Consider the following 26,497-nt stretch of genomic DNA (forward strand, 5'->3'; position numbering starts at 1 on the left):
CGTAGGGTTTTTGTTGACGCATGTGAAGCACGGATGTGCCTTGGGCCAACACACAAGTGTAGCTCACGGTGTATAGCTCTTAGGACTCAACAAGTTGTGTTCTTCCTTATAAGCCTTCTCATAAGTTGTTTACATGTTTTTGTTTTCTCTTCCCTTACTCACAACTGCACAAGGTGGTCTGTACTTTTCTTCAACCTACCAGGTATCCTGGGCAGTTCAATCTTTGTCTCTTGTCTTCCTGAGGGAGGCTTTGCATTATCGATGTACAGTGTTGAATGTTTGTTTGTCTTAATTGTGTGTGCACTTATTCAGCACTGTATGTACATTTCACATTAAATTCTTGAATTAATCTCCATTGTTTACTTTCATACCTACCAGATACATTGGGCCTCATCACAAGTCCAGTGGTAACCGTGCCGGTGAAACCGGCAGATTGCCGCCAGACTTTTACATTTTACCGGCACCTGGGTTGCCAGAAACACTGGGATATTACAACCCCGGGGTTCTGGGAAGTCAGGCGCTGGTAATTGTAAATCCCCATTCCCATTTGAGTCCCTTAGGACTCAATGAGAATGGGGACCACGGAAGCACCGGCACTGTCCATACCGGTGCCGGTGCTTCCGTGTAACTCTGCGGGTGCCGTTCCGCCCTCCAGGTCTGACCCTGGCGGGCGGAACGGCCCCGCCTGCAGACTCGTAGTGTGCCGGTCTGGTAACAGCGGTGCCAGTAGGCTTACTGGCACTGTTATTACCGGACCGGCACACTTGTAATAAGGGCCCATTGTTTGCGTTCCCTATGTTAGGGATGTTGGTTATGCTATGTTATGGGAAATGCCTAAAGCGCTCGGTCGCCCGAAGAAATCATGGCACTAGAGAGGGATGGTATTAAACCAAGATCTGTACACATAGTACTTAAAACAAATATGTTTTTACCGCCCTTCTAAAGGCCAGATGATTAGACAATTTCTTAATCGTAATTGGCAGCTTGTTCCAAAGCTGAGCTGCCACTATGTGGGCACGCTGAAAAGACGGCACACAAAGCAGATCAGCTGAAGCAGAATGCAAACAGCACTTGGGGACATAGCGGGTAAACTTTGAACAAAGCTTTTCCGCTCCCTGGTCATGCAGCGCCCGGTGGACGATACAAAGTGCCTTGAATCCAATGCGCTGAGCCACCGGAAGCCAGTGGAAAGCCTGCAGGACCGGAGAGATATGGGCCCCATAAGGGGACCCTGTTGTCACACACACAGCAAGATTTTGAAGGCATTGGTGTCTCCGGACTACTCCTTTCGACTGTGCCAGGTAAAGGGAATTGCAGTAGTCCAGCCGACTCAACACCATAGCTGCGACAACTGGTGGACAAAGGAAAGCCGGCAGCAAAGGAAGCACTTTCTTTAAAACGTTAAGCTGGAAATGGCCGGTTTGACAAACTGTCGCTACTTGAGCATCCATTGACAAGGACGATGACAAGATTACACCTACGTTTTTCACCTTCACCACAGGAACAGGAAGAGGGCCCAGAGAAGCGGGCCAGAAGGAAGACACCCAGAGTGAAGGATCAGGAGGGCACCCTAACACCAATACATCTGTCTTGTTACCATTCAACTTTAGCCAATTGTGGTTCATCAACCCCCCCACCGCTGCCAGGCACTGTTGAAGACACGACGACACCCTCTCCCGATCAAGATCTAAACAGATCAGGATCTGGGTGTCGTCAGCATACGAATAGCACCTGACACCGAAAGGAGCAGATGAGATACACAAGTGACAAGATGTAGATATTAAAGAGAATGGGAGACAATGATGAGCTTTGCAGCACCCTACAGGCAAGGTGGCAGGGAACAGATAGAAAAGGAGGAAGAGAAAGCACCTGGGAGCGGTTTGCCAAGAACGAGATCCAGGCCAGCCCTTGCCTAGATATCTCCATCTGGGCCAGACGGGACAGCATGGTGAGGTGGGCCACGGTGTCAAACGCTGCTGATAAATCTAGCAATATCAGGGCACCCACCCCCCTGCGTCCATCAGCCTGGCCATGTCATCCTGGACCGAAAACAGGACACATTCAGTGCCCCTGCCAGGTCGGAAGCTTGACTGGGCAGGATCAAGTAGCTGAGAAGACTCAAGAAACGAAGAGAGTAAGGGTGACACCAAGGATTCCAGAAGCTTCGAGAGAAAAGGCAGAAGAGAGCTAGGACGGAAATTAGCTAGAATAGAAGCATCCAATGAAGCCTTCTTTAGAAGATGAATAACCGTTGCAGCCCTAAGTTCTGGCGGAACACACCCTGTCTGGAAAGAATTATTAATAGCCGCTGTGATCTCACTCAGGAGATCATTCTATAGACCAAGCCTTTTTTCTGTTGTGTGTTTTGATCCCATTTAACTCAGTCCAGTCATTTGAATCATCAATTTGGGTTTGCCTCTGTTTAGTTGGGGGCATGGCAATAGGCTGTTGGTGGAGAGGGCCACAGTTGAGGTCTTATGTGTGCATCCCACTCCTGTTCATGGTATAAACACATGTGGGGATACACATAAGTGGTGCTCACGTTGGTTCTAGCTTTGCCCAGCAAAGTGTCTTCTTGCAAAGATACACAGGGTGAAATATTGTAGATCTGTGTCCTAGTTGCAGACAATTGAAGACTTGAGATGTTTTTAGTGGGCTATGATGGGGCCTATAGAACAGACTTAGTTGGTGGTGGTAGTTGTGGGGGTGGTATAGTTGGTAAGTCTACCCCATACTGTTATTTTGCACTTAGATGATGTGTTTTAAAGACAATGTACACAAATGGAGGGGTAGCTTTGTTTTTCTCTCCAATCATGGTAAATGTGGTGTTGTTCACCAGCTGCTCAGAATCACTGTTTTCCCAAATCATAAAATGTTGCTGCCTGTATTTGGATAGATCATAATTATGTAACTCGCCATCATCAGTTTTCTCAGTATCATTGGCTGTTAGTGGTTGAGATCAGCCACTCCCCATATTCTGCTCTTCAACAATGTTCATTGTTTCTCCTAGCTCATCATGCTGCTCTACCCTGTGTGCTATCGCTCCTGATTCATCATGGTCCTCTGTGTGCTATGCCTACGAGCTCATCATGCTGATCTACACTGTTACCTTATTTTCCTGAGTAAGTACTACTATCTATTGTGCAGTAGGTACTGATGAATGTGGCATTGATCCCTTCAATTTACCATTCAGAGTTCTGGCCTCCCCTGTGCCCATGGCAGCTACTGTTGCTAATGAAATACACATTCTAGCCACATGCCTCACTCTCCACTTTGCACATTTAGGCGCTCCAGAGATGCTGGCATTGAAGATTATTTCTGCTCAGCCAATGAATATAATCCCCTCCTGCCTCCGAAAAGTCATCAGACTCTTCTACGCAAGCAACACATATTTTGTTTTGCCGTAACATCACAGCACACTCCGTTATAGACACTGAATGCAATCAATTGCCTAAAAATAATTCAAAGACATATTATTTTAAAATTCAACATCAACATGTATTTGGCCTGTCACCAAAAAAGGCACACTAGTTACAGACACCGAATATAATATCCTTCTGCGTCCAAACAATTAGGATACTTTTCTATCCAAGCAGAAACTACTTTGTGTGGCCCAAAAAGAAGACACACTCTGTTACAGACTGAAGTCACTCACTTGCATACATTCTAAGGCCTTTTTCTACTAACTTCAGAAACATCAAATATTTGGTCTAGCCACAAAAGGATGGCACACTGAGTTATAGGCACTCCATGTAATCTCTTTCCTTCTGCTGCTGCCTGAAAACAGTTCTGTGAGGTTATTCTTCTCAATCTGACAAGTAATTACATGCACATTTATGTCACTGAAATGCTCTCATCACTACTATTGCATCCAAAGAATTATAAGACGTTTTAAAGCATCAGGATTTTAGTGTGGCCACGAAAAGATGTCACTGCCTCCAAACAATAATGTAATTTACTACTCCTTGTTCTGGCAATGGTGCATGGGTTTATGCCAAGTAAGTTAAATACAAGTTACAAAAGATGTCCTATTCCATTTCTCCCTCAATAAAGTCCAATCAAGTCCATTTTTATTTTCCGTACCTTTACCTCAACTAAACCGTTCTTTAATGTGCTTCCTCTTGATCTATTAAGTTGTATTTTAATTGTCTACCTTTTCTTCAACTGAATGCTGTCAATTGTTCACCTTTCTAGGAACTAAATCCAGACAATTGTCTCGTAAACCCTGAACTAAATTCTCTAAACTGCTAGGCGCCTCCTGCCTCTGCCTTCTCAAGATTGATTTCAAAATCAAACCACACATGCCCTATTTATATGCAATGGATGAGCCAATTGAGTATGCACAAACCTCCCAAATGATTGCCTGGTCCACCTAAGTTGTTTGGGAAAGCCTGGTCCACCTAAGTTGTTTGGGAAAGCCTATCTGTTGTGAAACCTCCAGAATTAGACTCCTTATGTTTAAAGCCAAATATTTTTACCCAGGCTTACTCCTCTCACCCATGAACATTTCTCTAGATGGACCCTTGGGAATCCTCTGCACCAACCACAACATCCATATCCACCAATAGGCAAATGATACACAACTCTACCTGAAAAACCTTTCATTAAATGTCTTCCAACAATTTAAGTCCTGCTTCACCTTGATTTCGACTTGGATGTCCAGCAACTACAACAAACTGAAACCCTGCAATATCACGACATGGCTGTCATCCGTAAACCTTGATCCTGTCACTGCACATCTGACACCTTGCACCAAGATTATGGAATGCCACACACACACAGCCATCTTATCTTTTGTATGGATTAGTTGTGGTTTGTAGGGCACCCATGATGTACACAGATAGGGAAGAAAAGCACGGACAGCATGGTAACAACAATGTGCCTTGATGCCCATGGGTTTAGTGCACTTTGTAAATTGAATAAATAAATACATGAACTATGCCTCCTGTGCACAATCAAGCCCTTCAGACATCAGATCAGTTTGGATCTCAACTAGACAGAGGAAACATCCCCTCATCGGCCTAACCTCCCACAGCATACCATCTATCAGAGGTGTTCTCCATGCCCCATGTCCACATCATCAAAGGCCTTCTCAAATGAGACCACATAATGCCCACAGTTAGTGTACTTCAATGGCCATCACTACAGCTACGCATTACCATCACAGTTTGCTGCATCACATATAGAGCTGCTATCCAGCTACTAGCCTGCACACTTCTGGTGGTCAGTGCACCACCATAATTAGTACTTGGCCAGATAAGAGCAGCATGAATGTAAGAACCAGGAAACAAACATTCCTGGCCTTTGCCCACAGACAGTGACATCTCATATCTGCCAAATTAAGACTCACCCTCATGCAAAGCAGAAATTAAAACCAGACTCTCCACCTCAAGGAGGACTTTGCTCACACCCCTTCAGATTATTCTAATTGTTCTTTTATCTTTTACTCTCAAGCACACCCAGCCTGGTATTCCTTCTGACAACCAGCATTTACCTTCCAACAGCCACCCCACCATTTCAGCACTGTTTTTATATGTTCTACAAACTGTACATGTTAAATACGTATTGCTACCCTTAACATTATGGAGTAGTTAAAGCTATGTTGTAAGACGTGCTCTGCCCTTTAACCACCTAATGCATGCCTGTAACCCATAATGATGTAGAGACCTCTGTCCGTCCCAAAGCAAGGTTTGCGCTCAGCAAATAACCACAATAAAATAAATAATGTCTTCTAAGCCTTTCAGCATGAGCGTACCGTCAGAACAAAGTTAATGTTCTGTTTTGTTATCCAGTATGTATACTGCACCCATAACCACCGCAGGGGTCATGTGGCACCTGACCTTGGCAGAGAGGTGGCATACTGACAACGCCATGCTCTCACCAGACCTTGGTCTGTGACTAGGAAAAGAAGAGGGTTGGGGGTAAGGTGAAAGGAAAAAGGGGATTAGACTGTGGATGTGACACTTGAGTGAGGAACGATTTCATGAGATGAATTTAAGGGAAAGGCGGGTGCTGTAGTATGGATACATATTTTAACGTTGATTAGCTATTCATCTGTGTGAGATCAAATTGGTATTCTCTGCAGCTAGGTCTAAAGACGAGCACTGAGAAGATGAAGCTGGTGCTATATGTAGGGAGATTGTGGTTGGGTGATGGGCTTGAGCAGTGCTGTACATGGACATTATTAACTGTGGGATCCTACCAGCCGTGGGGGAAGAGGGGATGGGGCGGTTAGGAGCATACCCAAGGGTTGTAACTTAAGGTGAATGTGAACTCATGAGACTTTTCTCAGAACTCCCCCCACCCCATTAATAAATATTTACATTTCAGGAGATTAAACACTTATTAAAGAAAGGAGGAGTTTCCTGTAATGTTGCAAGCACATTCTAAAAGGTGCACATCTTTTAAATGTGCAAAGCTGTTCTTGAATATTTTCTGCAGAGTACAATCCTGATGGGAATATTCACAAGTGGTCTAACCAGAAGTTCCTGTAGTCTATAGGTTACATCAGTGGACCTTTGTCCTGGTGATCTGAGTTCGAATCTTGGTCTCAGGAGCAACAAAAGCAGATGGGTTACATAAATGGGAACCAACAGTTTTTCCGAGACCGGGGGAGACATTTTTTGCCAGACCTCGGATCCAGAAAAATCCGACCCGATGACCAGTGTTGGGCTTGATCAGTGCTGAAGCGGGCCCTTGTAATGTGAAGGCTTTCCCCAGATTAGTTTTTAGGAAACAATCCCTTTATTATGGCCAGGACTGGGTTTACCAAGCCAGCTCACAGAAGTTGATGTGTATAGCTGTATGCATGTGGAAGGCATGAGGTAGGCGATAGAGGAGGGGATGATGTGCTTGTGTCCAATGAATATGTATTCCAAAAATGAGCCACGTAAACTGAGAAGTACATTTCTCCTCCAACACATATTTCAGAAGGCACATTCAAAGCAAGCATGTTGGCTCAGATTAGGAATTGTGGTGGATATATGGTCAGTCCTACTCTCACAGTGTCTAGGAGCTGCTCCGGTTGGACATGCTGGGGCGTAACAGTCCAGTAGCCTTGTTACAAACATTTTCATTGAGGTAATTGCAATGTTACCAGCCATTTACATGGGGCAACACTTTTCCTAGTGCAAATATTGTTTTTAATGCATATTTGCACAAATGCAATCTTTGCCCCTGTGCAAATACCATGCAATGTAGCTCTGTGGAAGTGCACAGTTTCTATAGTAGCCTAGCCATCAATATTTGCTGAAGAAGTGAACACAAAGATGTGCATCTTTTATCAAAGAAACTCTTTTATTTGTGGTATGTTGTACTCTTTGGCATTACTGGCAGGAGGCAAGGCAGCGGAGTATGAATACACAAAATCCAGTTAGTAAGGTGGAGCAAGATATCTTTAGGAGTTGATACCCCAAATGAAAAAAGTACTCTTAACATACTGCAAGTTCTCAATTATACCAGTGATCAAGTACTATACAGCTAAGGTCATTCCAGTGCTCCTTTATGGGCTGGAGGTGAAACCACTACTTTGGGCCTTCGATTGGAGAAAATTGGAGGGTTTTATTTGGAAGAAGGTTCTCTATCTCCCTATGTGTCTTCCAATCTCAAGTCTAAGATTTGAACTGGGCCTGGAGTCATTGAGTGTCCAGGCAGAGTAGAAATTGATTTCCCTCTATCGGCTAATTATCACCAGCCAAAAGCATACTTTGTATGATGACATTAGAGCTCATCTGAAAGCTGGCAAATCAAAAATGCTCTCAACCCTGGAGGAAAGGGTAAAAGTAGCCCTGGAAAGTGCAGACACAAATATCGAGACCTTGATTGGTAACCCGATGAAGGGAAAAAAAGCCCTGGAAACGATGGACTGGATTCTTACAGTCGAGAATATGCGCTCCTTATCACTTGCCAACTCCTTTCAGAAAGTTGATAAGAAATTGGGGTGTTTACCGAGGTATCTGGTCAAGTTTCCTGATTGGAAGATCCGGAAATGTTTCCTGAGAATCCGCCTGAATATTGCACACACTGGCGAGATTTTGAGTAAGAGAGGCCAAGGGGAGGGGGCAAAGGTATTATGTAAAGCTTGCAAAAATCCGGCCACCCAATCTTTTCGACATTTGCTGATGGACTGTGAAGGCACACAGGCAGTTAGATCCTTACTGTTTAACAGGTTTGGGGGGGAGGAGGAAAGATGGCTGCCAGACATGCTTTGGGATAGGCTGATTTCAGGATACGACAGAGCAATGACAATTGCAGTGGTTCGGGTACTTTTGAGAAGTGGCATTGCTATCTGAGACAAGAAATGTGGTTGAGGGAAAGGTCATGTGAAACCACCTGTCAGTATCTGGACATCGTTGGGAGCAGGATGGCCAAGCTTTTTTTGTTTTTTTGTTATTTCTTCTTCTTTTATTGCCGTATGTTTTATTGATATTTTAGTGTAGTATATGAGTAATTTTGTTATTGTTGTTTTGATTTTTCTCTTCGTTCTTTCTTACTGTGATTATTTTGTAAAAGGTTCTAGTAACCAAATACAAATAAAAAATCCAGTTTGGAACTGAAAAAGGCAACAACAACATAATGCAGTTTTCCCCAAAAATATTTGAGACAGTTCTCTAGTTGCCACACCTCGAAGTATGCGTTGTGTACCACCTCACTATTATGCAAATTAGACTTAAGAATAAAATCTACTATGATTCAAGGTTTTTAGTATTGCTGCTGAAGAAAAACTGATGGATAAGCAAGGAAGTAAGGCAAGTTTATACTTCGTGGCTAGAGAATGTTTATGTTTATTTGTTTGTAGTGCTCCGGAGCCGAAAGGCATCAGGGCGCAACATGTACAACAGATAGGGATGGCTCACAATCTAAACTAACAGTAACGTCTTGAGATGCTTTCTAAAAGTGATTTGGTTTTCTTCCAAGCGCATTTCGGTGGGGAGCTTATTCCAGATCAGCCCAGCCTGAACCATAAAAAAGCGTCCATTGCGCCTGACTTGTTTGCATCTAGGCTGAGTCAGATGCATTGAATCCTTAAACCAAGTATCTGTAACATGTTTCTCCAGGGTCAGACGCTCTTTCAGGTATTCCGGTGCTTGTCCATGTAAGCATTTGTGTACAATGGTGCTCATTTTAAAACATATTCTGGCCTCTACTGGCAACCAGTGCAGCTCCCTCCTGAGCACAGATAACAGGTCCCTTCTTGCTCTGCCTTTAATAATCCGGACTGCATCATTTTGGAATGTCTGGAGCTTTTAGATGCAGCCTTTGCCTGCTCTGGCCAAAAAAGCACTACAGTACTCGAACTTAGGCATGATAACAGCTCGGACGAGTGTTGCCAAGGAAACATAAGGTTTTACCAGTCTAAGCAAACTTAGATGATATTGAGATTTGCTCACGATACTATTTCCATGGCCTTTTGCTCCAAGGGAAGGCTTCAAAGTGACCCCTAAAGTTTTTACCTTAGGCACTGTTTTTATATAATGTCCATCTATGATGAAGCCTTCATACTGTGTAGCTAATTTAGCACAGGACTGCGTAGAACCAAAGACCAGGAACTCAGTTTTAGCTGAGTAAAGACAAAGCCTGTTTGTCATACACATTTGGGTGGATTTATATATTTGTTGAACGCTCTCCAGGTCTTTCTCATACTCCCCACTCAGCTCCATGATAAACTGGCTATTTCATCTGCATAATTCGAAAATCGCACACCTAAGGAATCCAAAAGATCACATAGAGTAAAGCAGAAAATAATAAATAGCACAAGGGAGAGGCATGCTCCTTGAGGGACACCGCAATTAATCAGCTCCGTCCCGGAGCAAGCTTTGCCCCAGACTATTCTAGACTTCCTGTCACGTAGAAAGGAATCTATGCAGTCAATTGCTTCACTGGAGCAGCCACAATGCTATGCAAGCTTAGTAAGCAATTTCTCGTGATCTACGAGATCAGAGGATGCTGATAGATCTAGTAATATCAGCAGCCCCGCTTTGCTTCTATCCATAATGTCTAGCATTTCTGCCTTAAGGCCCAAGAGCGTGCCTTCTGTGCCATGTGAAGGCCTGAAACACGATTGCCTGCGGTGAAGAATCTTCCTTTATACCACATGCTCCTGAAGCTGTGTGTTCGCCAATTTATCTATTATTTTTAGTAAGAAGGGCACATTCGTAATGGGTCTCAAGTTACTACAGATTTGATAATCTTGCCCAGGTTTCTTTAGCAAAGTTGTAACAATCACTTTTTTTTAACAAATCTAAGATTCCATGGGCCTCATTACGAGTTGGGCAATAAACGAGCTGGAAAAACCGGCAGGTTACCGCCGGACCCGTATTACCATTCTGCCTCCGTGATTCCCAGAATCACCGGGGCATTACAACCCCGGTGACCCGGGAATTCCGGAGGCGGAGTTGTGTAAGTCCCCATTCCCATGGAGCCCCATAGGACTACATGGGGATGGGGACAATGGAAACACCCTTTCCATCTATGACGGAGCCAGTGTTTCCATGTCCGCCTGCAGGCGGGTGGTGTTAAACCCGCCAGTTCAAACCTGGCGGGAGTGAAACCTCCCGCCTGCAGGACTCTTAATCAGCCGGTCTGGAAAGAACAGTGGTGGCGGTTTTATCACCACCGTTCTTTCCGGACCGGCAGGGTCGTAATGAGGACCCATGTGTGAGAAATCTGAGGGCGTTTTCACATTTAGCCTTCCTGGGCCCCCCTCCTCAGACAACTAAGAGAAAGGCAAGGCCACTGGATCCCGACCCCGGGGGTGAATCTGTGAAGGAGCACTATTTAGGTGGAGGGTTCTTAAAGAGTGGGACTTGGGTGTCCAAGGGCGAGACATGGTACCTACTTTTTTCCAATACTGACCTACTCTACCCTCCCTCAACCTTCATGGGACATTTCCACACATGCCCTGTCTTCGGCCTGGAGATCCCACAAAGTACTGCGAAGAAGAGACAACTAGGAGCAGTGCAGATTTCCTGTTGTAAAAGCCATCCTAGTACTGGGACGAAGAAGGGGGACCAGAATGAGTACAGGACTGAAGGTCAGGCATGTCCCACTGATTAGCTTAATTACGGTCAGGCAAGACAGGCAATGCAATCCAACAATTCACACCTGCAACCTGTTAGCCAAACACAGGTGCATGCAAGATGGAGCTACCAACAGCAGGGAGTCAGTCAGGAGAAATAGAAACTACAGATTGGTTTCTGTAAAGCAGCAGCAGGGGCTATAAGGAAGCAGAGGAGTAATAGCAGTTGTGGGGACTGTGGTAGACCGTGGACTGCTGAAGAAGGCACTGAAGCATACCCTAAGGAGCAGAGGCTGGATGCTGAGGGTGGCGCTGGAGTGGGAGGTCCTTATAGCAGAGGCTGCAGAGTGGGACACAGCCTGGCGTTGTGGCGGTCCCTGTAGTTTGGTGAAAGCTGTTGTGAAAGCTGCTTGTTAACTCCAGAGGCAAGAGAGGGCTCCGGACTTTCATAAGTGCAGAGTGACAACCCCTGCAAGTGGCACCAAGAAAGAGAAAGTGTTCACTAGACATACAACCCTCAAAAGCACATGCAGGGGAGTGTTACTGCAAAGTGAGTTGCCAGATTGCTCTATACGCAAACAATTGAAACAATATATAAGCTCGAATTGAGAATTGTTAAAGTCCTAGTCTCCTGATGATCGGGTAGGCCAACGCTTGAATAAATAAATACTTCAGAGTGGTCGCGGCGGAAAAGCAGAACATTTCTAAAGGCCTCTGAGTACTGCTAAGAGAAATATAATAAATGTGTACAAAAGGAGGTATTATCCTGGCTGTAACAGTCTAAGCTAATTGCAACTTATTCAAATGCAAATAAAATCTATTGTGTGTTAACTACCCATTTGTGGCACTATTTATGTGTATCCATAGGTGGGTGTACGTAAAAGACAATACTAATACACATGCGCTTATTTTGGTTCCCAGTCAATTGGTCGAAAACATTTGGTCGACAGGACAATTGGTCGACACCATTTGGTCGAATGCCAAATGGTCGAATTTTTTTTTATTTTTTTTACCCCTTTTTTTTTTTTTTTTGGGGGGGTCCCCCCAAACCCCTTTTTTTTCTTTTTTTTTTCCCCCACACGAAAACCCACAAAACACATATATAAAAAAAAAAAAAAAAATTCGACCAAATGGTGTCGACCAAATTGCAGTCGACCAGTTTGTTGTCGACCAATTGACCGGACACCGCTTATTTTTACCTCTTGTTGAGGGGTGGTAGAGCTTTTATTAAGTTGCTGCCCTCATCTATTCAAGCATTTGTTTTATGCAAATACAATATAGAAGGGTGCAGTCCTTCAACACATTTAGCAATCATAAATGAATAGGAACTAAATGACAAACATTGCATAGAATCAAACAATCAAATACAAGAGTATGTTGCATAATGGCTACTCTGGAGAGAGACATGTATACAAACTGTTTCTAATACCTTCTTTTATCCTCATTATACAACATGAAATTTTAGTCAGGATTAAACACGTTTTCCTAACCCACGAAATGTCTTCTTTTGATTTATTTCAGTGATGTCGATCCATTACTTTGGTCACCCTTTAGCCTGGCTATGTTAGACCTATCTAAGGTTATCTTTTTAGAGGAATAACAAAGTCATGTTAGCTCTAATTTGGGTTAGGAAAACGTGTTTAATCCTGACTAAAATTTCAGGATTTACACAATTTCAAATGTTTTAAAACAATTAGGAACAAATGAAAAGTATCTACATCATTGTGAAATAAGAGAATGCCTTTGAGCAGTGAAGTAGGAGCAAAGGAAACAACTTCAGATCTATAAATCTGGTTGCAAGAAGGAAGAAGCTACATGTTAAAGCCAATAAAGCAAGGTGAAAGGAGACAAGCAATACTAAGGGGGGGAGTACAGACAATTTGTAAAGCCAGAGACAACTGGTTGCGTGACCTGTAATGGGTGGACCGTGTGGTCTGACAGCTGCGCCTAGACCAGAAGCTACTACAGGTTTGTCAAACAGAAAAGAGGTGTGAACATTTTGTTGCATTTGTCTTGGGGAAGGGAGATCCAAGACCACCACATTGAATAGACCTTTGCATTTGTCTTGGAGAAGGGAGTTCCAAGACCACTGTGTTGAACCAAACCTTTGCTGCAATTGTCTTGGGAAGGGAGTTCCAAGGCTACCGTTTTGAATAGACGTTTGTTGCCTTTGAACTTGGGGAATGGAAACCCCTTGGATGTGAACTGTGAAACCAGCAGAGCGACAGAAGGTAACTTCAGAACTTGCTTAGTGCTTGATGGAAAAGGCTATATTGGAATTGTATTGACTTTGCAACAGAACAGAAAAGAGGTGCGATTGGAATAGTGAGGAAACAGAGAACCGTGAAGAAACTTATATTGCCACTCCTAGAACATTTATTTTGGAACACTGAATTGTGGTCGAGACTATCGAGACTATGCCCCACTTGTTTTTTTGTAGTTGTGATGACAGCATAGCTTTTGACACAAACAGACTCTTGGTTTTGGACTTCTTGACATAGACTTTCCTTAGATTTCTTTAGGCACGGAAATTGTGCTATAGTATGGGGTTAGTTAGGCGGTATACCATCCTGATTTTTAACAAAGTAATTTTATTTTTTATTGGTTTAGCTGAATATAATCAACTTTACACCATATTGCCCAGTTAAAATAAAAACAAAAATATTATGATTAGAAAGATAAAAGAAGATTAATTACATTTCGTTCATAAGACAATCTTGTTTAAGTCGAAAAGACAAAGTAATAAAACACAAAATAAGATTATTAACTTGCAATTTTTTTGTACACTGTTTCAATATATACACCATTCTGAAAATTGTGACATCTAATCCCGATCTTGATCAATTTAAAGAAAGGTTATGACATGATAGCCAAACATTCAAATGTTTTTTAAGAAATAAGATCCCGAAAATGCTGCTTTGTGTTAATACTAATACATGAATCACTTTTACAATTTAGTCCTTGCAAAAACAAATATCCGCTCGAGTCTGTTATTATAGTTCTGATTTACAATCAAATACAAGGTTTGAGATCTGCACCAACTTCATTTTTATGTGCGTTTAGGAGGTGAATTGTGAAAGTTGATACTTTTCAACATAAATCCTGTTCATACTAAAGTCTTAAAACACGCAGAACTTAAATGAATGGCTAACAGACAGATCTACCTTCAGCCTGCCGAACATCATGGCGACTTTAGTACCATTCGGATATTAAGTGTTATTCCCCGTTTTTTAATTTAGCTGTAAGGTGCGTCGGAAACCAATTTCAGCGTTTCTTACAATAGTGTGACTAGTGTAAAAGATGAGTTGCCAAAGTATGTCAGGAGTTACAATTTTAAAATCCTTGAACTGTAGGTAAAAAGAACCCTTCTCATTTAACATTAGACATTCCACAAGTAAGCGACGTAAGGTTTCCTCTTGGTCAGGTTTTTTACAGAACCGACAGATGTTTTCGCTTACTAATTATCTTTCGACTAGGTAAGACATCATTTGTGGGCCATAGATTAAATCGTATGCGCAGAGAAGTAGCTCTGTGTGCAGGTGTTGGACATTTGCCCATGTATAATTCCATTTTATGATATTTTTATCATAAAAAGGGTTATTCCTGAAATCCTTATAGGCTAGACAGTGAGCACGTGTTGTAATCCAGTCATTCTGAAACAGTTTCAATTTAGCACAGGAGGGATTTTCTAACCAGAGTTTCAATGAAATGTCTGCTGCCGCCAGAGTATTTATAACGTTATTTCTCCATTTAGGTATGATTGATTGATATTTTATTTCTATCGCGCTCGTACACAAGTGTTTCAGAGCGCGACAAGGCAAGGGAGGGGAACAGGGGAGAACAAAACAGCGATCTTACTAGGCCCAGTGACATTGAGAACGCGCAAGTGCATGGGAGAGGGGGGAGGGCAAAAGTGCATGGAAGGGGGGAGAGGTGGAAAGTGCGAAGCAGAGGAGAAACAGATAAATAACAATAAATAAATAATAAAGGCAACAAACAGTGGTAATGCAGCCAGCAATTTGCAAGTGCTAGGTTTAAGGCAGCAGATAGGGTAGGTCCAATAAGTGCAGGAAGAAAGGGGGGGGGTATGGGTACAGATACAGACCCCAGTACAAGGGGTGGCCCGGTGGCAGTGCGGGAGGGTGACAGGATGAGCAGGTACCTGGGCCCAAAAGACAGAGGGTGGGCAGGTGCACGGTGCCAAGAGAGAACAGATCAGCAGGGGAGAGGGGGGCGAAGACAGAAGAAAAGAGGAAGGTCTTGAGGTGCTTCCGGAACCGGAGATGGTTCTCCTCAAGTTTTAGAGTGGCAGGGAGGCTGTTCCAGAGGGAGGCCCCAGCCGAAGACAGAGATCTACCCCCAGCTTGTTTCTTAGAAAAACGACTGAACCTGAGTGAGTTAGAGGTAGAGGAGCGACGAGCTCGAGAGGGGAGGTTTTTGCGGAGGGATAGACAAGCAAGGTATTTGGGATAGGTATAGGTGTGTGCATTGAGGAAAACACGTACCCTGATAATACGCTAAGTAGCATATCTGACATGACTTGGGCGCCAAGATGCATTTTCTAAAGACGGTGCTCAGTCTCCATAAATAGATCCCATATAAAGAGATAAGACACAATTCATACCTGATCCAGCCCACTGGTACACATTGCGGAAGGTTGAGAATACGCCTCCAAAATTTCCCTTCAAAGTTTTGCCAAAAGATTTCTGGAATAATTGCCTTTGTTTCCGACCCATATAGGATGGTGGATGTTACCTTCTGGCCGTAGTAAGTTAATGCTGGGGTAATGGAAAATTTGCCGTATTTGGCAAGTTTAATGGAAGTTTGAGAGATTGCTGTGGAGAGCTTCTTTTATCTAGGCTGGATAAGTAAAGCTTGTCGCTATCTTGGTCCTTTATGTTAATGCCTAGATATGAGTAATGATGGACTAATTCAAGTTCAATGTCATGCAGGGTCCACTTCACACGCCGGGGACGACCACAACGCATGACCTTGGTTTTGTCATGGTTATTGGAAAGTTGGTTTGTCTCCACGTAAGATGCAAGAGCATCAAGCAATCTTTGAAGTCCTTTTGTGGTTTTAGATAGTAAGACCAGATCGTCAGGATATAATAATGACGGTATATGGTGTAGCCCCATTTTCGGTGCATCTGTGATAACATTTGCAAAATGTTTCTTCAGGTCGGAAATGAAAAAATTAAAGAGTGCTGAAGCAAGGATGCACCCTTGCTTCAGGCCTCGATTAGTGGGGATGGGCGCAGATAGAACTCCCTCAAGTGTTAGTCTTATCTGAATTTTGGTGTTCGCATGTAATGATTCAATGAGAGAGCCTATCGTTGTTGGGCATTGTGCTTTAAGTAGTTTGTCCATCAAATGTAGTTATTGAAAATATACTTTTGTTGTCTGTGTCATCTCTCTTGATACCATGTCTGTCTCATACATGCTATTGTCTGCAGAACACATCTGAAACAGAGATACATAAGTGTGGAATTCTAGTCCAAGGATTTAGAGAGAGTAAATTAATGGGTGTATACATTAATTACTTATAGGTTTGATGCTGGAATGATGATCAGTATCACAGTCCACCTTTTAAGTAATGAAGATGAAATTTTGAAATCTAGCTAGCAGCATATATCAGGTATAAAATACATAAACAATTGGAGGTCCACTCTGGTCATCCTGGCTACTTTTTGCAAAAGGTAGGCATGATTCACAGTACCAGAAACTTCTATAAGAGACAAGATTTCACATAGCACATAGGGGACCCTCATCCGTAAGCATGAGCAAGCCAGTTAGAGCAAAACACGAACCCCTGTGGTTTAAGTGAGTTTGAGGAAGTTAGGCTGTTCCAGAAGCTTGAGTTGGTGGTTTGACCATTTCTCCCCCTTGTGTTTATATAAAGGATCATATGTAGAACTCAGGGCAGTCACCGGTCTGCATTTGAAGAGGTAAGAGCAAATCCATGGAGCTCTAGAGGGTGAAGGGAATTTGTTTAGTTAGGGAGTAGCTCAGGATTTTCATGTAATTCAGGTCAGAGAAGTTGAAATCGATAAAATTGCCTATTTAGAGTTAGGGAATTAGGATAGAATCTTGGAAGGAGGGGTTAAATGGTTGGGGAAGGGAGCACATTTCTATGGGTCACAGGGGAGCACACCAAAGCATTATTAGCCACAGTGGTATATTGTAGGTAGGAAGCAAGCACACCAGAGCATTCTTTGACGCACATTCATGTTATGGGCGGGGAGAGCAAGGCAAATCGATCATAGGCATACAACATTTTGCAAGGCAAATCGATCATAGGCATACAACATTTTCTTTGGGAGAAGAGAACACGCCAAAGCATTCCTAGCTAACCATCCTTTATTAGGTGGAAGAGAGATCACGGCAAAGCATTCATTGGCACACATAATATTTGTAGGGGATAAGAGTATATAAAAGTATTCCTAGTCACATGCAATATTATAGGCTGCGGAGAGCAGGCCAAAGCCTTCTTAGATGCATGCCATTTTTGTAGGTGGGAAAAGAGCATGGCAAAGCATTCTTACTTAAATGTCATTTTATAGTCATAGGAGAGTACATGCCAAAACATTCTTAGGTGCACTTTCTTTTTGCAGGTGGGAAGAGAGCATGCCAAAGCATTCTAGTCACATGTTCATTGTATAGGTGGTGGCAAGAGCACACCAACGCATTCTTAGACACACTTTCTCTTTTTGTAGATGGGCAGAGTGGTCACCAAAGTATTCTTAGTCACACATTCATTCTATAGGTGGATCTGAGTGCATGCTAATGCATTCTTGTGCATACGTTTTTTTTATAGGTGGAAAGAGAACACTTCAAAGCATTTCTAGACACACATTTATTTTAACGCGGTAGGAGAGAGCATGCCAAAGCAGTCTAAGGCACACTCATTTTATAGGTGAAAGAGAAAGCATGCAAAAGCATTCTTAAGTGCACATCATATTGTAGGGGGGAGAAAGCATGCCACAAATTGTTAGTCACACATGATTTTGTAGGCAGACTAGAGCTTGTTAAAACTTCTTAGGAATGCATCACTTTTTTAGGAGGAAGAGAGCACGCAAAGCATTATTGGACACGTATTAATTTTATAAGTAGAGGAGAGAGCACAGCAAAATATTCTTAGGCACACTTTATTTTTGGAGGTGGGAAGAGAGCTCGCCAAATAATTCTTACGCCCAGATAATTTTAGGGAAGTAGGATAGGATCTTATGGGGTTAAGTGGCTGGGGAAGGAAACACATTTCTATAAGTCACAGGTAGGAGCACAACAAAGCATTATTAGGTACAATTTCATGTTGTAGGTAGGAAGCAATCGCACCAGAGCATTCTTTGACACACATTCATGTTATGGGTGGGGGAGAGCAAGCCAAATCGATCATAGACATACATAATTTTCGTAGGGAGAAGCATTCCCAGTTACCCATCCTTTTATAGGTGGAAGAAAGATCATGCCAAAGCATTAATTGGCACACATTATATTTGTAGGGGATAAAAGAGCATATGAAAGCTTTCTTATATACATATAATATTATAGGCCGAGGAGAGCAGGCCAAAGGCTTCTTAGATGCACACCATTTAGCATGCCAAAGCATTCTTAGTTAAATGTCATTTTATAGGCATAGGAGAGCTCATGCTAAAACATTCTTGGGTGCACTTTCTTTTTGCAGGTTGGAAGAAAGCATGCCAAGGCATTCTAAGTCACATGTTCCTTTTATAGGCAAAGGAGAGAGCAAGCCAAGGCATTCTTAGTCACATGTTCATTCTATAGGTGGGGGAGAGAGCACATCAACACATTCTTAGAGACACTTTCTTTTTTGTAGCTGGGCAGAGTGGTCACCAAAATATTCCTAGTCTCACATTCATTCTATAGGTGGATCAGAGTGCATGCTAAAGCAATCTTGGGCATACTTTACTTCTGTAGGTGGAAAGCGAGCACTCCAAAGCATTCCTAGACACACATTTATTGTAACTGCTTAACTGCTGAGCTTTAATCAAGTCTATGCCAACTTAGCGCTTAAGGGTTTAAAGGTGTAAGAAACAGCATGCCAAAGCAGTCTTAGGCACATACGCATATTTATTTATGTTATTTTTTATTTTATTTATTTGTTACACACCCAGACCCTCGGGTATCACAGCATGGTTACAAGACAGCTTAGGCATGGTTCATACATTGTTACAGAGTACAGAAATTATTAACAGAAGACAAGGTAGTACATAACAGATATAAACAAAATTTACAATTTCCACTGGAGTGTTTACACTTGAGAGGAGGCACAGCTCACTATACTAATATTGGTTAAATAACCACGTTTTTAGCAATTTCGTGTAACCAGGGAAAGAAGATTCGTTTTTGATATTGATGGGGAGGGTGTTCCAGTGTTTGGGAGCTAAAACAAGGAAACTGCTGCCCCCCCCTCCCCCAGTGGTTTTGTAGCGAGGGGGTACAAGTAGGAGATTGTCATTGGATCTTAGTGCTCTAGTGTGGATTCTTTTAGCTGTAGAATGTTGTTGAGGTATGTTGGGGCTTTTTTAGCAAGACATTTTGCACAATGCAGAGTGTTTTAAAAATTATTCTAGCTTTGATGGGAAGCCAGTGAGCATCCTCCCTTGTCTTAGAAATGTGGTCCTATTTATTTATCCCTAATACTGCCCTTAAAACTTTATTTTGCAATAGTTGCATTTTGGTGAGGTTGGTGCTGGAGGTGCCTAGTAGTAACACATTGCATTAATCTAACTTAGATAATACTAGGGCAGAAATTGTCGGCTAAGAGCAATACGTTTGGAGGTGTAATCCGTGGAGGAAGCAAGTGTGTTAATATGTTTAGCCATAGTGAGACTGGCGTCGAGGTAGACGCCTAACATTTTCACTTGCTTCAGCACTGGAGTGAGGGTACCATCGATTTTGATGGAAGAGTAGTCTGGGTGGAGAGCCGCTATTTTAGCTGGGGATCCTACGGTGAGAACTTCTGTCTTCTCATCGTTAAGACAGAGACTATTTAGTGCCATCCAATTTTGGATGATGACATATATTTTATTGATGGTCCCAGTATCCTGGTCATAGTTGCCTGTGAGTGGTATGAGGATCTGGGTGTCATCCTCAAAATTAGTGTAGATGACACCCATGTCGTCTAATGCTGAGAAGAGGAGTTTAGTGTAGGCATTGTATAGTGTGGGGGAGAGGCATGATCCTTGGGGCACTCCGATGGGAACTGGGATGGGGTCGGCAGCTTCTTTTCCTATGGATGATAGTGGGGGTCAAGGTGGAAGCACATGCTTTGACTAATTTGTCTGGGACGATATCTCCTTTGCAATTAGAGGCTTTTAACTTAGAGATGGTGTCAAGCACTAGTTCTTGGGTGACAGGGGTAAAATGGAATAGGGAATTGGGGTTATCGTTGATGGTTGGGAGGGGGTTGGGGGTAGAGGTATTTTTATCTGCTAATAACAGTCATTTAGTAGTTATTGTATTCTGGAGCAAAGCAATTTTGGAGGGAAGTGCATCTTGTATGATGGTACACCATTCTTTACTGGAATTGGTGGACGTTGCGGTTGGTAGTGGGTTTTCTAAATCTCTAAGGATAGAGAAGAGTTCTTTAGAATCTGATGCTGCATTACTGATGCAAGTGTTGTAGGAGTTAGCTTTGTGGGAGATGATGGCTGTTTTGTAGATTTTATTGGCGTCCTTAAAGACTTTGGCCGAGTCAGGGGTGGGGTGTTTACTATGGGCATGTTCAAGAGAGCGTTTAGTCCTTCTTAGGGCAACTAATTCTTCGTTAAACCAGAAATTCGTTTTTTTGTTGGCCCGTCGCGTTTTAGTTGTGATATGAGCTACTTCGTCGATAGTAAGGGAGAGGCATTTGTGGTAGTACTCGGCAATGGCAATGGGATCATTACTGACGACTGAGTGAGTTTCTAGTGTTTTGTTCAGGGTGGGGTCAACGTTCTCTACAGTGAGCTTCCGGGGGTTTCTGCTTTCAAAGGTATCCATTACTTTGGCCTTAGGAGGGCAGGGGTCATCACTCATGAGAGTGAATTCTATGCAGAAATGGTCTGTCCAGCTAAGTGGAGTAATTGGGCCTATAGTGAGTTTGCTGTTAAGAGTGAGGATCCAAACAAGTGTTCTGCCCTTGATGTGTGTGGGAGCGTTAACAAGTTGGCTGAAGTTCATGTCTTTGAGTGTTAGGTATAGGGCTGCCACTTTCAAATCTTGGTCATTGTTGAATCCTAGATTCAGGTCCCCAAGGATGATGCATTTTGTATTAGGTTTTAAAATGGGCGCAAGTAGTAACGGGATGTCTATTTCTGGGTGACTATTTGAACTGGGGGTTATGTAGATTACCACGATATTGATTGTGGTATTTTCATTCATGGTGAGTTTGGCAAGCAGTAATTCATATCCTGCAATTATTTCGATGGAGCTTGATCTAATTTGTAGGATATGATGGCTACACCACCTCCTGTGGAATTGGTTCTGTCGGTTCTGAGGACGGAATAGTCCGGTGGGATAGCCAGTGCTTGCAGTGGTCCTGAAGCTTGGTGCAGCCAGGATTCTGTGATTACTAATAGGTCCAAGTTTTGTTCAATGATTAGGTCGTGTATTTCGATAAGGTGGGCTCCTCAGGATCGGGCGTTGATGTGGGCATTTTTGAGGCTGATGGGAGGCTTGGGTTCTACTATGGAGAATTTTTGAGGCTGATGGGAGGCTTGGTTTCCACTATGGGAGCAGGCTTAGTCATCTGAGAGGAGGGAGCATTAGGAGTTCTTCTTTTGGTGTTTTCAGCAGTAGGTGGATCATGCTTTTTATTTTTCCAGTGATCCAGGGGTTTGGGTGGTTTGGAAGCCGCAAGGGTGGGTGTAATGCTGTGGCTGAATACTTTGGTACGTGCTTTTAGGCGAGGTGTTCTATCGTTCCCTTTGATGGGGTAGGTTTTGAAGCTAACTGTGCGTTTAGGGATAGATGGAAGGTCGTCTGTAAGAGCTGAAGGGAAAAGGCTCTCCTCCAAGTATCGTGTCACGGGCGTTGAGCCTAAAAGTATGGTTTGGGCTGGGTGGATATGGTAAAGTGAGGGGGAGGAATGGAGTCGGATAGGGAATGGGGTAATGTCTAGGGCAGGCCAGTTTCGCAAGACCGTTTCTGAGAGTAAGGAAGTGATTACTTGTGCAAGGTGTATCATCTTGAACAAGGCAGAAAGGGAACATTATGAAAAGTATCCGGCCTAGCTGTTTCAGCTATAGTATGGGTGGAGGGACTAAGTAATCAACTCAGTGCCTGAGGGTCAGAGCGAACGATGGGTTAAATGCGGTGTGCTATAGAGTGCCAGATGGGCTGAGTACAATACGATATGGAGGCAAGTAGTCTGAATGCAATATGCTACAATAAACAGAGTCTGGCCCTTGAGATCAATGAAAATATGCTCCAGGAAACATAGGTAGCAGCTAGGCTAAGTGCAGTGAGCAACAAGAAGCATAATATGGCCAGTGGGCTAAAAGCACTAGGCTACAGGGGGCACAAAATGATGGATAGTTGAGTGCAATATAGTACAATAAGCATGACATGACACATGGGCTAAATTTAATAAGTTGCGAACAATGGCAGACAAGTTCAGTGCACTATAGTATCGTTAACACAATATGGCATGACAGGTATGACTTACAAACTAATAGAAATACACTGTGGTAGAAGTGGCTGAGTGTAACATTTGCCTAAATCGTTGTGGTGTGAAGTGGGCTAGAGATGACAAGCCAGTCAGTCACAACAAGGATTGAGTAAACATAGGATATAAGGCTAGAAGCATTGTGCTGAAAGCATCACAGTGGGGTGAGGACTGTGACCAGCAATTATTCACCAGGCGGTGAGGTGGGGTCAGAGTGGCCCAGTGGCACAGAGAACGTGATTGCGCAGGTCAAATATTATCTCCCAAATATGCAGGCAGCACCACTATGAGAAAGGGCAGAGTGGCATCATGGTCGAAAAGCACGGTAAGGCAATACTAGCTACTTTAGGTACAAAATTAACATCTATGGCAAAGCTAGTAATACGGGGTAAAAGGCAATATGACAATGTTGAGAACATATAAGGCAGGTACATTTGAGGCAAATTAGCAGTGAGTATTGTGTGGCAACCAGTACAATATAACTTGAGGTGGAGAGTCTGGGGGCAACAGCAGCAAAAGCTGCGCTCAAGTTGTTTTTTAGTAAGGAACACGGCTTATCTAGACAGTAACTAAATGGAAGGTCATGAACAAGTTCGAGGGTGGTATGGACAAAAGTCAGCGTTGAGGTTCTGAGTTGCAGGTAGAAGTTTTAGGGGCAGGTGAGGACGTACCTAGCGACCTGCAGAACCAAGGCTGGCTACTGCGCGTCCATGCGCACAACAGGCGCAAAACAGGGCCCTTAGCCGCGCCCTTCACCGGAAGGGCTTCAGCCAGCTCCTTCCGCCTGCTGGTGGATGTGTGTAGGTAAATGTAGAGAGGTCGCTAGGCAATGAAGAGCATTGCTGAATATGGCTGAGTGTTAAAAGCAGAGCACGATTTCGATCGTGTTTCTGGATGCAGCTTCTGGGGACTAACCTGCAGTGATACCGCGTCTGGTATCAGCAGATCTGGTGAAGGTAGATGGCTGCTCCTGCAGCTGCTGTTCGTCATTTCATAGGTGAAAGTGTCAAACTAGAAATTATATCGTGCCTCCTATTGCTATGAATATATGTATATTGGCCTACGCCAAGCTGCTAACAAGCTGCTTATAAACTACATGTGAATAAACTCGCATTGCAAGGTCCTGACCTTAGAAACCATGTAAACTGTCATTTTGGGTCAAGCCGCCATTTTAGGTTTTCTTGCTCTATAAAGTCACCATGTGAGCTAAAATGGTAGCCTATGTTATTCAGAACAGAACTTGATTGTCATGACCTCTGTACAGCTAATGTATAACTTGCCTGCAGGCCACTTGTTAGGGTCATGAGCTGAGACCTTGTCCTTCTGCTGACCTGTGTGCAATGGATTACCTGTATCACCGAAACTGATCTATAATTGAATGAAAACACCTGCTTAACTATATTGTATAAATTAAGTCCCGCATTGTAATGTTAGGCCTAGAGCATACATTATTATCATTTCTTCTTGTTAATGTATAAACCTAAGATGAACTAGATTTGACCTGGCAAGGGACCCTAGAGCAGTAACTTATTTATGGAATGGTTAACCTGCAGAAAGGCTGGACAACAGGCTGGAGAAATGTATAAAAGCCTGACTGTTTCAATGAATATTTGCACTCACTGAGCACACCGAACCACGCCGGAGTTTGCTGTGTTGTACTGAGGGTCGATAGCTATCTGAATTTTGTTCTGTTCTTTTGTAACTGGATTCAGTATAAAATAAAGTACTTTGTATGTTCCTTTGTAACCTGTGTTTGGTGTGTTTCCTTTTTGGTTACCCTGCCTCATATTATTTCCTTGTTTTCACAGTTGGCGCCCGGAATAGGGACCCTCAAGATTGATGCCGGATTATTGAAGGTTGACGCACGCTATCGGACCGGGATCGGACGGTGTGACATAACGGGCCCGACTGAACGAGACGCGACACCTCAACAGCGCTGCACGATCCGTTCCCTGGACGATAGCCGTGTGGTCTGAGACGGCATCTTGACGAGGGTCAATTTTTTGAGACGGGCAGATTTGCCGAAATCACCATACACAAGGTAAAATTCGTTAGGTAAGTCCTTTGTAAACCGATCGGTCCTCCTTAGGTTTGGTCAGGTGAGTCGTTACCCGACTCTTAATTCAACCCTGACAATTTGAATTTGGCGCATTGTATCTGCAGACACAATTATTGACCAGGTGACACCGAGTATTTGAGAAATGCCTGGGAAATTGTCTAGCTGCTTTAGGGCATTATTCCGCAGTGATAGACAATCTTTGGAATTTAGCCGTCCGGCACCACAGGAGGGGTCACCGGCATGTACTATGTACTGTAAGCATGGCATTGGAAGTGTAGTATTTAATAAAAATTTGGCACAGACAAACCAGACATGCCTCCGAACTTCAGTGACCAGTCAATGGTAGTTTTGAGATCCCTCGTATTGAATATTTAGAGTCAGTCTTGTTAAAAAAGAAGGCCAGACCTGCAGCATTTGATGTTTTGCAAAATTGGAAAAGAGAAGCGTTGCAGCAGCTTAAAAGTAGGGAAAAACATGTGCGCCGTCATAAAACAAATGCTGAAAAGGCATTGTTATATGATCAGGACAAACAGTCTGAGTCGGTTAGGAATATGGACAGGGCTTTCTCACTCGGTATTCAGAAAATCTATCCTTCTAAAGATCTTCATGTTTCTGATGAGTTTATCGACAAATTGTTAAATGAACGAAGGCCTGGTGCCTCTGCACCACCTCCGTATGTTCCTCTTCCTCCTGCTGTACCTCTTCCTGCTGTTATTCCTGCTCTTCCTGCTCAACCTGTTGTTCCTATTCCTCCGGTTGTTGTTCCTCCACCTGCTCCTCTGCCTCTTCCCATTGCACCAGTAATAGTACCTCCATTGAATTTGCCTGCACCCTCACTCCCAAGTAGTTCTGTACCGCTTGTAGTTGATCAGGGTGCGGGGTCGAGGATTGTTACTCGTAATACTGCTCCTACAGAAAAGAAACAGGATTTGTTTGCATGGGCTAAGCATTGTATGGAGAGAGATGATCGAGCTAATGCTCTTGCCACACTTTCTAATATGGATAATTTTCCTGAGAAAAATGTTTTCATTGAAGGTTTAGGGATTCATTTATGTGTAATGTGGGGTAAATTAAATAATGCAGACCTCCCACAAGGGTTGAGGGACCTGAATACTTAAGCGTTTTCAAGAGACACTGTGGAGAAGGTACATGAGCATGTTGAGAGGATATTTGAGTATAGAAAGGAGTTGGAAAGGTTACGGAATGAGGATGACGAAGAAGAAACTATGTATGTACAGAAACGATTTCTTCCGTGTCGTGAATCGACATCTGGGGAGGCGCTAATTTGTACAAAAGATGCGATTAGATGGATTTCAGACATATCGATAACTCCAGTTGAGGTATATGGCACATACAGTCAATATACGCTAGAAATGCAGAGGAAAGTGATACAGGTAATGGTAGAGTACCTGCAGGATTAATGTTTAAAGAGAAAGGTTAGTTGTCCCACAGAGTTATTGAGCATTTATAAGAGAGCTTTTTCACTTGACACTTCTTCAACTGCTTTAGCGCTCGACTTAGCTCTGTTGCTTAGTAAGCGTTCGGAGTTGCCTACATCTCAGTTGCCTATGAGAGAGGTTTCTCCGACATTTGTCCCAAAGGTTGAGATTCCTTCTAATGCTGCAGCAGGTACACCTGCTGTGGACATTCCTGCACATTATGTATCGCAGTTTGTTCAAGTCCCGTTTTCACGACAGGAAGTGAATACTATTAGACAAACTATTCCTGACATTAGGAAAAATCCGACAGGG

The 26,497-nt window shown here is 43.2% G+C and overlaps 1 long non-coding RNA gene across 1 annotated transcript in view; it reads left to right on the forward strand.

Annotated features, from left to right (window-relative positions):
• The window catches only part of LOC138453342 (uncharacterized), a 2,021,223-nt gene that overhangs the window by 489,411 nt on the left and 1,505,315 nt on the right, over nt 1–26,497 (forward strand). The window contains exon 2 of the long non-coding RNA XR_011260405.1: nt 3,011–3,122. This is a non-coding gene — a long non-coding RNA (uncharacterized lncRNA). The remainder of the gene's footprint in view (nt 1–3,010; nt 3,123–26,497) is intronic.

The sequence above is a fragment of the Ambystoma mexicanum genome, chromosome 4p (assembly GCF_040938575.1).
Source record: "Ambystoma mexicanum isolate Mex_15411 chromosome 4p, UKY_AmexF1_1, whole genome shotgun sequence".
In the NCBI taxonomy this organism is placed as follows: Eukaryota; Metazoa; Chordata; class Amphibia; order Caudata; family Ambystomatidae; genus Ambystoma; species Ambystoma mexicanum.